We start from the raw sequence: 14789 nt of genomic DNA on the forward strand, positions 1-14789 counted from the left end.
GTACTTGGAAGATTATAGCGAATAATGCTGTATGGCTAAATGTTTTGGTTTAGATTGCATCGAAATCATGTTTTTATTTTTTATAAAATTTTAAACTCACTAGTTTATATGGGATAAAATATAATAATTGTAGCATTTATCTCATAATAATAACTAAGAAATCTACATAAATAAAAAATATCAGATGTAGACACATTTTACAACGTCGGACGACCTGCTAGGATATAAGAAGTATTGTTAATATGAGTGTTTTGAATGCTCTGAAGTTCCAAAAAGCAAAATGTACGTGCTTACCACTTGAGATTATTTGCGAAATTTTAACTCTTAGTGATAAACAAATTATTTAAGGTTGAGTTATATAATTCAGTTATTTATAGATTATTTCATGCAGATGATATTTTATTATTCATATTACATAAATTGTTAATAAATGCCTAATAAGGAATATGAAATTAGCTTATAATTACTACATGGTGTTTGGTCTACGTCTAGATAAATTTCCGAATTTTATAATCTACTCAGAATTCCCAAAGCATACATTTATATACAACACAGACGACTCAAGAATTGTTTTGAATATCTTACACTAAGAATATTAAGATATAAGCAAACAAAACATCGGAATTTTAAGCTGAAAAAATATATGCATACGTTTCTTTATAGTTTGAGGCATTTATCTTCAAGTCATTGAATATATTAATATTACAGTATTAAATGCTCAAACAAAAAGAAAATATAATCTTAAACTAAAAAAAATGTTTAAAAAATACAATTTTATTTAGATATCTGCTGTTTTGGATACTCTGCATCTTACGCTTTGAGAAAGTCCAAATGCAAATTTGTAGACCAAATTGGTTAAAAAAAAAAAGTTGTTTTAAAAAGCCAATCTGAAAACGCTGGGCAGGAATATGAGAGCGAACTCTTTTGTTCTTCACCAAAAAAAAAAGAAGTTGTGGAAACGTTACGTATAAAAAGGGAACATTCGAAAGAAACAGGACAATGAAAAGAAGAACATTGTTGACCAAAAGGTGATGACAGAAGGAGTAAATGAAAGATAGTCTTTTGCAGTGTGGTTTTATCATTTATATTCACGTATGTGACACAATATTAGTTTCTGAGTATTTATTAGTACTTATTAATTCATCTCATGTTTTTTTTTTTCGATTCTATATTAAAAATAAAATCGACAATATTTTCATAGAAATGTTAATAAACTCATAACTGCTGGGCGCTATTGGTTTCCTGTTCAAAAATATATTTTTGCGCTATCCAGAAGATATCAGCATTATCAAACCATATTTGATGATTAAATATATTTCTTGTTTCTGTGGAACTTCCACGGGTTCAGCTAGTAAAGAATATTTGTCTAAATGTTTAAAACTAATAAAACATAACCCAAACGTTACCCGTAGATTTACGAAAATAAGCATAGAATTTTTTCAAGGACAAAGGTTAATATGCGTGAAATTACAACACAAGACATATATAATATAACTGTGTTATATCATGTACAAACTGATAAGTGCGTTAAGAACTGTCGACTATGTAAAACAGAATAAAATATTACGATAACGGTCAACCTTTAATTATCTGATCTAGCTGGAATTTTGAATGTGCAATGATTTATATCTCTATAAGTTATTGGGCAGATTACAGCGCTCAACTAATTGTGGTTTATAATTTACATATGTTTATACTGCGCCAGGTGTAAAATAAAGTATATTAAGTCACTCGCAGTGATTCATTTTTGGGGTATTTTAAAGACACAGGATTTTTATGAAATGAGAGAGTCGTACAATAATTGTTCCCTATAAAATAATCTAATGAATTGCTGGCACCGTAAATTAAAATATGGCAGGAAGTCTATTTAAGCAGCCTCCAGACCTTGGTGCCCTACTTCTGCCATTGACGAGGCATCTATCTGTCAAGTTGTAGCGATTATTTTGGAAGGTCGACATGTAACTATTGGCAAAATAGCCCGAAATTTTAATATTAGTACAGGTTCAGTGGAAAATATCATTCCAAACAATTTGCACATGCGAACTATTTCTGCAAGATAGATTCCCAGGTCGCTGACTCCTTCTGGGAAAGAGAACGCGTCCAGTGCTCGAAAATAAGTTTGAAAATGTAGCAAGATGTTTCAAATTTATTCAAATGACTGATTGTCCAGGAGGAAAATGGCGTATTACTGTAATCCAAAGACAAAAGCCAATCTAATGTAATTGAAGCACTTGGACTTACCATCCCCAAAGATGTCAAGAGTGCAACACTCTGCTGTCAAGTTCATACTCATATTCTTCTGAGACCAGGCGAGAGTAGTTATGACAGATCTCCTGGCAATAACAATAAATCTATTATGCTTTATTTCGAAAGTAAAAGAAGCTATTAAAATCAAGAGGACATGATAACCAAAATCATCTTCCTCTTGCAAGAAAACGCTCAGGTCTACAACACAGATGTAACTAGATCAGAAACACCAACATGTGGCTACGATATCCTTCCCAATCTTCTACTCTAAAAGTCTTGAATAGTTTCACTTCTTCACAGCTATGAAGTTGTTTTCGAAGGAAAACCTTTTCTCAGATTATGTAGACATGATTTTTTACAAGGGAACCACCGCTTATCAAGACCCAGAAGCCACTCGAGGATAAGGATTGAAGTGGTTAATAAGACAATATCACAGTAATCGTTAGAAGTGTAAATTTGGTAAAATTGGATTCCTTAAGGGGAACGGCTCATCAAGAACTTGTTCACATTGGACTTGAAGACGGCCATATTGTAGTCAGCTGGAAAGCAGGTAAATGGAAGAGAGTTCCACATGTGTGCAGTTCTAAGAAAGAATCTTTGTTCATGGAATCTGCGTTTAGGTTTAGGCACAAGTAAAGATCGCAAAAGCCACATCGTAGTTAGAGGACACAATTTAATGTATCCTACAAAAACAGTATCCAGAGCTGAATTAAACGATAGTGGTTACTATGTAATAAAAACCCTATTGCCTTACGACTATTAGAAATGGGTTATGGGTATTATTTATTGGATGCCCAGATCGAATTAAACGGAGATAAACAATATATGACTAGAGTTGACGTGCAAGATTTCATAAAATAAGAGGCGAGTATTAATTGCGCTATTTTCATCTCAGATAAGAAAAATACGTTGACATTTCACCATCTTCCTTTTACTAACATAAAATACAAGGATGCCATGATCGAATAAAATTGATATGAATAACATGTAGAGTTGATGTACAAGATTTGAGAAAATAAGATGGAAATGTGAATTGCGCTATTTTCCCCTCAGATGAGAAAATTACGTTGACATTTCGCCATCATTTTTTTCTGTTGTGTATATTTTTTATTTAACTTCAGTAAGTTTTAAGTGATCAAGGGCTCCCTACTAGAGCTAACACTTGATTCTCTTATGATATAAATTTATATCCGAGGACTCTTTTAAGAATATATGCTGTTCCCTTTATGGCTGCCATTTGTATTTCGTGACAGCTCTGTCTTCCAGGGATGGATTCCAAGTATTTCTGAAGATTCTTTTTTATTAAACCAGTTGCTCCTATCACAACCGGTATAATGTTTATTTCTCTCAGAGACTATGTCGTTTTTAGATCATTTTTTAGGTCCTGATATTTTGTTATTATTTCCCGTCCAGCTCTATTAAGGCCAAAATCATTTGGGACTGTGACATCAATAATGAGCACAGTTCTTTTGGGCTTGTTTCATATTATAATATCTGGTTTGATGGCCTTGTATTTATGTATCTGCCTGCCTGTATGTCTTTGTCGTAGAACACGGTAACTTTTCTATTTGATGTTATTGGTGGTGGTTCATGTTCCCATACGTTCGTCGATCTGTCAAGTTGCATCTCTCCACTGATCTTCCAATGGAGGTACTTACATACTTTGTTGTGACGGTCAGTGTAATGGTCATCTGCAATAAGATTGGGCATGCAGACATTAGGTGGCTTGGGCTCTCAATCGCTGAGTGGCAAAACCGGTATTACCCATTTGCTTCTAGGCTAGCGATTTTTTTAATCCATTTGTAAGTAAGACTTGATCTTGACTGGTAACAATGAGTCTTTCCTCCTCTAATGGAAGTCTCCCGCTCTTACGCCATTGGAGAGAAACATCCCTGTCTATATATTCCTGTTTAAGCTTCTTCAGGAACTTTTCTGCTCCTTTATGCTGTTCCCATCCTTGTTTTTGTATCAGTGTATGTGACATCATTTCCCATTAATTTATCGATCCCAAAATGCAATGTTCTGAGACGTTTAGCTTGCAGACAATTAAGAATTGAAATAGCTTTTATTGCTGAGGAATATCAACATTCCTTTAGCTTATTAATCTTGATATATGCAGTCAGTTTTCCAGCGCTCGCTGAAGGACAAAAAAGGCAGGACGTCAGCTCATCTCGATCTGAAGGCTAACTCTGCTATTTTTCACCGATTGTCTTTCGCTTAGTGTTTACCATAATTCCAATTTTTTCTCCGCACTCAACCATAAAATTGTATTTCTATTTTTCTCCCCATTCTCAAATTGTACAAAACAACTGCAAACACATTACAACCTAACCTCTATCAACGGAACTGTTTTTGGCCTACAGTTTATTATCATTTTGATAATATATCTTACTAGATTATACACCCGGCATTGCCCGGCCGAAACTTATCCCCGCGTGGAGGCATTAGTCACATCCATACTGTGTATCCTAACTTGTTACAAAAAGTGACCACATGAAGGATTTAGGGAAGAATAAAACACATCCTTCTTGCTCTATGGAAATCAACGCGAACTCTCATAGCTTAAAGGGTAAATAACGTTCATAGCTTAAATAAATAATCTTACTACCGGTTTTGTACGTTTTTTTTATTAATAAAGGAAAATAAATAAAATTAAATATAAATTAAATTAAAAATAAATCAAATAAACCAAATTTATTATGTAAATCATAAAAGAAAACGCACAGGTGAATTTTAAAAAAGTGTAGTCGTAGCTGTAAGAAGTTGGACTCAGACAAAACAAACTCAGGACTTTTATGGTTTTTTTTACATATGGGCCACCACTTATCAAGACCCAGAGGCCACTCGAGGATAAGGGTTAAAGAGTGTAGAGTAGTCAATGGGGTAATATCGTAGTAACCGTTACCAAGGGAACTTTGGTAAATTAGATTACTTAATGGAACGGTTCATCAAGAAGTTTTTTTACGCTGAACTTAAAGACGACCATATTGTAGTCAGCTGGAAAGTTGGCCAATGGAAGATAGTTCCACAGATGTGCAAGTCCGGAAAAGAATTTTTTGTTCATGGAATATACGTTTAGATTTAGGCACAGATAAAGAGTGGGGCAAATTATTGATGGTGTTTTCAGCTATACAAGTGTTTCTCGTGAATGTTTGGCGATGGGTGGGCCATAGATTGGAGCTCAGATGAGTACTTGCCATGAAAATAACGATAAAGCAGAGACAGGCTTACAACGTGTCTTCTGTGAGAAAGAGGTTGCAAGGAAAAGAAAAGGGCGCCCCCCACGAGGTTACGAAGTCTACCTTGAACGCTATTAAGGCCGGATAAGGTCCTTCTCGCAGCTCCTGCCCAGGCGTGGAAACAATGCTCCATCCTTGGACGTACCTGGCTCTTATATAGGTAGGGAATTGTATCAGCAGTGAGATATCTACTGGATCGATAGGCGGATCCCACCATTTTTCCAGCTCCCTTGGCAACAAACTCAACACTTTGGTGTTTATTTCTTAAGTGTTATTTACGATTGGCATAGAATACAGTTGCTAAAAGTATTACAAGAAACCTTTTTCTGACCAATAATACTCTACCTGAGAGTTCCTTGTTCAAACTCATCGGCTTAACATCCATCTGTAAAATAAATAGAAACAAATATATTAATTAAAGACATTACCAAGAATGCTTCAAAGAAGGTAGCTTCACTCTATTGAGTTAGAAATTTACTTGAACTCAAAAGTATACGGCATTTCTACAAGTCTACCACTCATTCACGCAGGGAGTATTGTTGCCACATCAAGGTCAATGCATCAACCACCAGTGAATCGCTCCTAGACACGGTGCAAAAAGAGCCTTATTCTTCTATGTCCCACATTATAAACCATCGCCGCAATGTTGCATCCTTGGCTCTGTTTTACAGGTACTTTAATAGAATGTGCTGTGATAAGGTCATAGCATTTATTCCTTCTCGACGCACACACGCGATCGATGCCCCTGTTTAATATACAGCGACAATGGATACCCTCTTTAAGGGTAGCTGAGCGGGTAATTGGGGGCCAAGGGTAGGGCAATCATCAATCGCCCCTTTCTTGAATCGGCACTACTTCAGTTGAGAGGTAAGGAGTTGTCCAAGATTACTGGAAACAATGCCGAGATAAGCGGAGAGCATTTACAGCACCTGGAATTCACAAATAGTCACCCATTTTAGTACTGACCAGACTCTACGTCGCTTAACTTCGGTGATCTAATGGGAACCGGTGTGTCAACGTTATTATGCTGTATATACATACGCGCGACTTACCCTTTAAGCAGCAAAATTTCGCCTTTTTTCCATTAAGTTCACTAGATGCAGGATAACTTTCTATTTTAATAGTTTATTTCATGGAACGGTTAGACTTTGGAATTCTATCCCGTTTCCTGCTTCGCCGACTGGACTAACTTGCAAATGACAAAGTGCAATGCGAACAGATATCTCGCTGCTCAACTCCCCTACATAGTTCTCTGAAAACATGACGGCACATAGGAAGCCCTTATGTCCAAGTGGAAATATGCTTTGTTTTGTATGAGTAACAGAGTTTAAAAAATACCGAAACAGTTGATTATACTGTTAAATTTCTGGTTACAGAAGAACTTATATGTTAAACATTTAACCTAATACGCAACCGTCTACTTTTCACGTAATATCTAAGCGGTTATTTATTGAAGTTGTCATTAAAACTTGTGTGGATTCGTTTTCTGAGACGAAATAAATATATGAGGCTTTTTGTAGACATCTATTATATCACTTTGGAACTGGTTGCCATAATAGTAATTGCATATCAATTACGTGAATGTGTAATTACAAACAATTGGTTCTTATAGGATGAGGCCGTAAGGATAAATAAACGAATGAATATGACTAATTACGGAGAAGAAAATGAGTACTGAAAAACATTCGTTTATTTAGAAAGAAACACAACTACCGAAAATAAAAATAATTAAAGCATTTGCGCGCGCGCACGCACACACACACACACACACACACACACATATATATATATATATATATATATATATATATATATATATATATTGTGTATTAAGGCGACATGTTTTCATTTAGACAAACATTGTTGGACAGAACGGAGTATTTCTGCTTAATCGTCTTTTTTATAGTTTCTTCATTTTTCGTATGATCGTTCTAATATCGTGGGCAAATTTATGTAAGAAAGTTCCATACTTGTTTTTCGCCATCTGTTTCTTTTTTTGCAAGTACTTTCAACTGATTTTCTTCAGTCATCTTCAGGCTATTTTTGATTAGCGTTTCGTTTAAAATCTGGATGCTTGTATATATATATAATATATATATATACATATATATTATATATATACATATATATATATATATATATATATATATATATAAAATAAAAATTATAATTAAATTTACCAAAATGATCCAAGATGGTAAAACTAAAGTATATTATAAATATTAAAGAATTAATATATACAAAGTAATCTCAAACAGATGTAAAAGTTCGATCAAACCAAATATGTCTCGGCAGCCGTGTCAAACGCATATCTTATTTTTCTTTTATTAATATTATTGGAATTTTTCCCCTTTTCCTCGTACATATTCCATGGATTTCTGCCTTTTGGATTATTTTGAACCATTTTCCAATTACGTAATTTCCTTGGATTTTACTTGTACAAATGGAAATTCATTTAATTTTCTTGGATTTATATTTTTGGATTTTACCCTCATTGTATAATTTACTTTTCACCAGACTATCAATTCACGTGTAATAAGCTTTTTCTTCACCATAATCCCTCTACTTCACTTTTTTTATCAAGTAAGATCATTGACATTTTGCTAATTCCTACCCTCTGATGAAAAGGAAAGTATTTCTTCGAAACTCCGCAGATTAAGGACTATCCACTTATCAAGTGTTTCCTTTTCAGATTAAATATGTCTTTAACTCTTTTTCAAAGGGTTTTTTAACATGTTTTATTAACTATTTGCTCTTATATATATATATATATATATATATATATATATATATATATATATATATATATATATATATTTCCAGGTTAATAATTTTCCGAGGTGTGGCAAATAATGAAGTTTTATCAAGGTAAATTCAAGAGTGCTCAAAACCGAAGTATGGCAAGATATACTTTTTGTTTGTTTTACATAAGAATTAATATGTCGCTACACATTCATGAATATGTTTCGTTTAGCCATTTACAAGTAACTAAAGATTAGTCAGGCGATATTGTTTATGCAAAACTTCAATCAGTAATGAAAATTTTCTAGGCCTATAAAAGTTTCATTACTGAGTGAACTTTATATGGATATAAGATGATCCTACTTCCGGCTGTATGAATTTGCAAAGAATTGCTACACAAATGGCATATATATATATATATATATATATATATATATATATATATATATATCAACTTCAATCAATGGTTAATACAAAAGACAGAACTTTCAGCATATTTTTCACTCAGTTTTATGAAGCTTCCACCTTATTTAACATAATCATATGGTCTCGGTGCTTGCATATGTAGATTCGATAAATATAAGGTATGTTAGTCCGTCATGAGTCGTTCATCAGTTAATCTTTTTAAAGCTCTTTACAACTTCTGAAATGCAAATCTTCAAAATGTACGACTTATTTTATGCACCTTGCTTCTCAAAAGTTTTCAATGTAAACTATAGCAATTATTTTTTCTTTTCATATCAATTCAAGTAGATTATTTTAATTCAGTTTTATTATGATATTAGAAGTACAGCTGGAATCGATTTAAAAATGGCGTATGCTTGCCAAATGCTAACAGTTTTGGCCCACATGCTTTAGGATGGTAGTAATCCAACAGAATGATGTAGCATGCATTTTTGAAGCAAACTACTGAGTGGAATTATCAGAGTTAGATCAAAAACATATTCTGAATGTTTAGTGTTTACTGTGGTGGCTGGCAATATATGTGACGGATTAATACAACAGCTCATTCGATAGAAACTTGTGAATAAATATACATTTTTCCGAGGTAGATGTTCGAGATCTACTTAATAAAGTTATATGATAGGAACTGAAATATCGTTTTACTAAACTGTGTACAAAATCAATGATTTTTTGCACACGTCAAATATTGTTTACTAAATTATCAATAAGTACGGTATAATCAAATATCATTTGCGGCACAACTTTTAGTCAAAAATGAATACTATCTTGACGGATAAAGATTTTAAACTAATTTAAGAATGATATCGCCAAGAGAAATTCTTAGCGAAGAAAAATGGATGTCCACACAGATACTATTAAGAAATCATCATTTTATTTAATCATAATTCTCCTCTGCCTCTCAAACAACAATTCTAAAGTACCTGTTTGTATTGGAAATAAATGGAGATATATTTCAAGCCAATCCAACATAAGGATATATATATATATATATATATATATATATATATATATATATATATGACATCGAGAGTTAGAGGGAAAGTGGTAGAGACAAAGAAATAGAGAAAGATATATGTAGATAAATAGTTATATACATATATAGAGAGAGAAAGAGGGAGAGATTTATATATATATATATATATATATATATATATATATATATATATATATATATATATAAAGTAATAATGTCGTTCCAAAAGCAATTCCTCCTATTTTAACCTTAAAAGCTAAAACATTGAAAAGCTAGGCATACCGGAGTGGTACTGTTTAAGCGAACGACCTTTTGTGCTTCAAGATTTAATTTTTTGCAAAGTCACCACCACTCCTAATGCACTTTTTCTAGTTTCTTATCATACCTACGTCGTAAAAGTTCGAGACGTCCTTGTTCACTCACATTTCTGTCACCACTCATAAATCGACGAACCCATTTCATGACTGTGCTGAAACCGACTGCATCGGCTTTGTATATATATATATATATATATATATATATATATATATATATATATATATATATATATATATATATATGTATATATATCCAGGTTAAAAATTTTCCGAGGTGTGGCAACTAATGAAGTTTTACCAAGGTTATTGAAAGAGTGCTCAAAATTGGCGAACCCATCTCTTGACTGCATCCGTTTTGTAAACAGTCAACAGACGCCCGTGAATGTTGGTCGGTTTAATTTTTTTCTGCATGGGCGAATTCAATGACACATCTCTGCTTCTGAGGCATGTCTATGATAGGGGGATGTTTTCCTAGTCTCACGCTGTCAATATCTGCAATACAGAGATAAAACTTTCAGGTCATGAATGCTTAAGTTCAGTCACTATAATATAATTAGCCATTTTGCTCGGATCCATTCTGAGCGGAATAAAATACTTTTTGAACGTTCCCAGTATGTCTATACTATTGAAACACATTGAGAATCATGCATTATGTACATAATCTTGTTCTAGCTTTAGTCATTGTCTGGACAGATTTAGTGTTTTAAAAAACAGAAACAACAAGTTTACTTAAACTGTAATGTAGTCATTAAAACAATAATCATAATTTACTAAGACAAAAGGGTCTTTAGCGCTTGGCTTAATCATCTAAATCTTATGCAATGCTTTACTTTCACAAACTTTTAGCAACAAAAACTATGTGAAGCAATGTGAAAAAATCGCGCAAATTGTCTACCTTTTCACAACCATGTCGGCAGAGAGTGACCTCGTGGCCGAACGGGAAGTAGGTAATTTCCGTTTTCCAATTTGCTGGGTCTATTTTTATCTGATTATCGACACAGTTGAATAAGTCCAGCATTCGTGCCTTAGTTTCTCCCTGTGGTGCATAGATCTACCACAGTTAATTGCTCTCGGTTATCTCGAGTGCTTCAATATATTAATGCAAACTGTCTGTGTAGTCTCATGTTTTATTTTGAGAAGAGTTTTTGTGGGCATCATTAGAGCAATTCAAGTCGGTGAATAAACTTCACTACTACACTCAGCAAACGATAACCAAGTTAATTGGTAATATATGCAACTAATATTAATTCATAGACTTTCCATATTTCCACTAAGAAACTCAAATCGTGGCTGTTAAACCTACCGTTCACAAATCTAGAGAGTATAACAAAAAGAAATGCCTTTCTAAATTGTCTTATCAGAAAAATTCCATGCAAGGAATAGTACGTTGAGTTTTTTGACTTGGTGTCACCACTTATCAAGGTCCGAAGACCATTCAAGAATACGGGTTGATGGATGTAAGGTGGTGTGTAGTATAGTGATCGCTAATGGTGTAAATTGGGTAGAATTTGATTATTTATATGGACGGTTGAACAGGAAATATAATGATTTAACGAATGGAACATTCCTTGATCGCATTCAATCCCTGAAAACGTTGAGTTTTCCTGTTAAACATGTTATATTAGTTCTAAGTGTATAGTGGTCATTAGAAAAAGCTAGCACAACCTCAGGATGATTATGGATCCAATATTTAAATTTTCATGATTATGGATCCAATATTTAAATTTTCATGATTATGGATCCAATATTTAAATTTTCATGATTATGGATCCAATATTTAAATTTTCATGATTATGGATCCAATATTTAAATTTTCATGTAAAAATGAAACACCATATTCTGTTCAAAAACACAAAAACTTTAAATAAGATACGTTTGAACCCAAAACATCGCATTATTAAAAAAAAACAAATAGATATTTATTTTGTTTGAAATTTATATTGAAATTTATAAATATATATCGAAGATACACTTCATCATCAGTATGTCTGTCTTTTTTTTTGTCATGTTGTTGTTGGGGCATAGCATCAGTAGAAGTCTGTTTGTTGTTTTTACGGAAATCTTTTCAAATGTTGCAACGGTGTGTGGGTCACACGGAATTCACGTTGTGTTCCTTGATGGAACAAAGATTTCGTTGATCAAATTTAACTTGGTCGTATTGTTCAACGGCTTATAAACTATTTTAAGCGTATTCATACCGAATCCAGTAATCTTGAAAAAATGATTTTACGCTTAAATTGATTATATTTTCAAATATTTATTTATGCTGTTTGGTTTGGTTGTTTTGATTTGCATTCTATCAAACGTTTCTTGGTTATTTAATACTGTATGCAGTTATTATAGAAAATATGATGTATGCTTCAAATTGTTTATATCCTCCAATATTTATCCACGGTGTTTAGTGTTTTGTTTTACGACATATAAAACTTTTTCAGTGTATTTAATGCCGAATCAGGATGTCTGGAAAATGAGATTTTATGCTACAAGCTTTTTTATAGTTTCAATTATTTTTTTTTTACATAGGCATCACCACTTATCAAGGCCCAGAGACCACTCGGGGATAAGGGTTAAGAGTGTACAGTAGTCATAATAATGGAAATTTGGTATTTTGTTTTTAACTTAAGTTGAACGGTTCATCAAGAACTTGTTTACGTTGGACTTGAAGACAATCAGATTGTAGTCAGCTGGTATGCAGGAAAACGGAAGACAGTTCCACAGGCGTACAGTTCTAAGAAAGAAGCTTTGTTCATGGAATCTACGTTTAGGTTTAAGAACAGATAAATAGTGACGGGGTGAATTATTGATAGTGTTTTCAGCTAGACAAGTGTTTCTTGTGAAAGTTTGGCGAGGGGGGAGCATAGATTGAAGCTCAGTCGAGCATTTGCCATTAAAATAACGATAAAGCAGAGACAAACTCGCAACATCTCTTCAGTGAGATAAAGGTTGCAGAGAAGAGAAAAGAAAATCTCCTACGAGGCTATGAAGTCAATTTTGAACTCTATCAAGGCAGTACAAGTTTTTTTTTCTAGCAGATCCTGCCCAGCTGTGGCAACAGTACTCCATCCTTGAACGTACCTGGCTCTTATGTAGATAGAGAATTGCATCAGCAGTGAGATATCTACTGGATCGATAGAAGGATCCTACCATTTTTCCAGCGGCTGTGGCAAGAGATTTGGGGTATGTGTTCCATTTCAGACCAGGAGTAAAAGTCAAGCCCATAAGCTTGTCAAAACATGAGGCCTCCCAAGACGAGAGCCATTCATTTCAATTGATGCCAGATCGGATTTAGGGCGTTGATTTTGTAAAGATAAAAGCTTGGTTTTAGATGCATTAAAGGTAACCAGCAACTCCTTTCCCCATTGTACCACGTGATCAAGATCAGAGGAGAGAGGATCAGAGAGAACTTTGTCATTTACGGTCTTAGATGTGCTACCATAGATGGTAGTGTCATCAGCATAAATGTCTACGAATGACGTAAGGATGTGATTTGGAAGATCATTAATGTAGATCAGGAAGAGATTTGGGCCCAGTACGGACTCCTTAGGGACTCCAGCATTAATACTGTGAGCTTCTGATTTTTGCCCATCAACTACTACTCTTATGAACCGATCAGTGAGAGCCTTTCGCATTTGAAAAATATTTTGCTGCTTCAAGTTGCTATCTTTGAATATTTATTAGTTGCGTTATGTTTCGTAGAGAAAAATTGTCGTCTTTTTTCTTTTTTTTTTTTTTTTTCAGAGTATGAACAAATTTTACAAAGAGAAAAAATACATCATCGTTTGGAGAATTGAAGTCAGAAAGCCTATATTTCCAGCCTAATCTGGTAGCAATGTTGGATATTATACCGGACAACAGCTAGGGATCTTGCTAAAAATAGTTGATATTAAGAATTATTGTTTGCGGAAATAAAATTGGTCACTGGAATGTAAAAATGTTAGGAAATGGGTCGTGAAATAGAGGGACGTGTGTAAATTATATTGTAGACACGTTTTACCGGAAGTGAGGGTCAGCTGATCGGATTTGCGTGTGAGTCGCGTGATCAGGTTAGCTGGAATCAGTGAGTTGGATTTGGGACGTGTACAAGAGTAGACGGCTTAACGGGTCGTCCCCTCCCCTTCACTGTGGGGGGGGGGCGAGCTTACATGTGTGAAAATAAGACCTAGAAGTAAATCACGCAAGCCAGAGATTCACTTTCCATCCTTTTGCGATCGACATCTGGAAAGTGAATAAAAACTATAGAAAACAATTCATCGTCTTGATATGAATGAATATTCGTCCAAACAAGTTCAACTCCCCTCCAAGAACAAGATGAATTCCAGGTGGAAGATCAACGACGAATGATAGTATGTCCAAAATACATGTACCACACACACACATACAAATGCATATGAACATATCATTTAATAGGCAGAACATTTAGACGATCACATTCATGGTCACTCTTTATGATACTTACAATACAACAAAAAGAGTTGTAGTTAAAATGTTTCGAAAATTAGCTTAGCTAAATATAAACAAAATACATTATAGAATGACCTTCAAACGTTGCGTACGTGACGATAGATCACGCGTTAATAAGATGTGTTGTGGGATAGCTTACGTCACCGGACTTATGAATGAAACGTGTCCTTCTGCTGGTAACATACTGGAACAGACAGGTGAAATATTAGAGTAAAAGAGTTCAGGAGTTGTCGCCAAATTTGCTTAGCTAAAAATAGTTGATACTAAGAATTATTGTTTGGAGAAATAAAATTGGTCACTGGAATGTAAAAATAAGTTTTAGTTAAATTTTTTAGAAAATGAGCT

At 33.9% G+C, this 14789-nt stretch overlaps 1 pseudogene; it reads right to left on the bottom strand.

The window, feature by feature from the left end:
• Nucleotides 1-6403: 6403 nt before the first annotated feature.
• Nucleotides 6404-6521, bottom strand: LOC145275232 (5S ribosomal RNA; annotated as a pseudogene).
• Between the last annotated feature and the right edge of the window lie 8268 nt (nt 6522-14789).

Source organism: Euprymna scolopes, chromosome 4 (assembly GCF_053919585.1).
Source record: "Euprymna scolopes isolate OS-2025 chromosome 4, ASM5391958v1, whole genome shotgun sequence".
NCBI lineage: Eukaryota > Metazoa > Mollusca > Cephalopoda > Sepiida > Sepiolidae > Euprymna > Euprymna scolopes.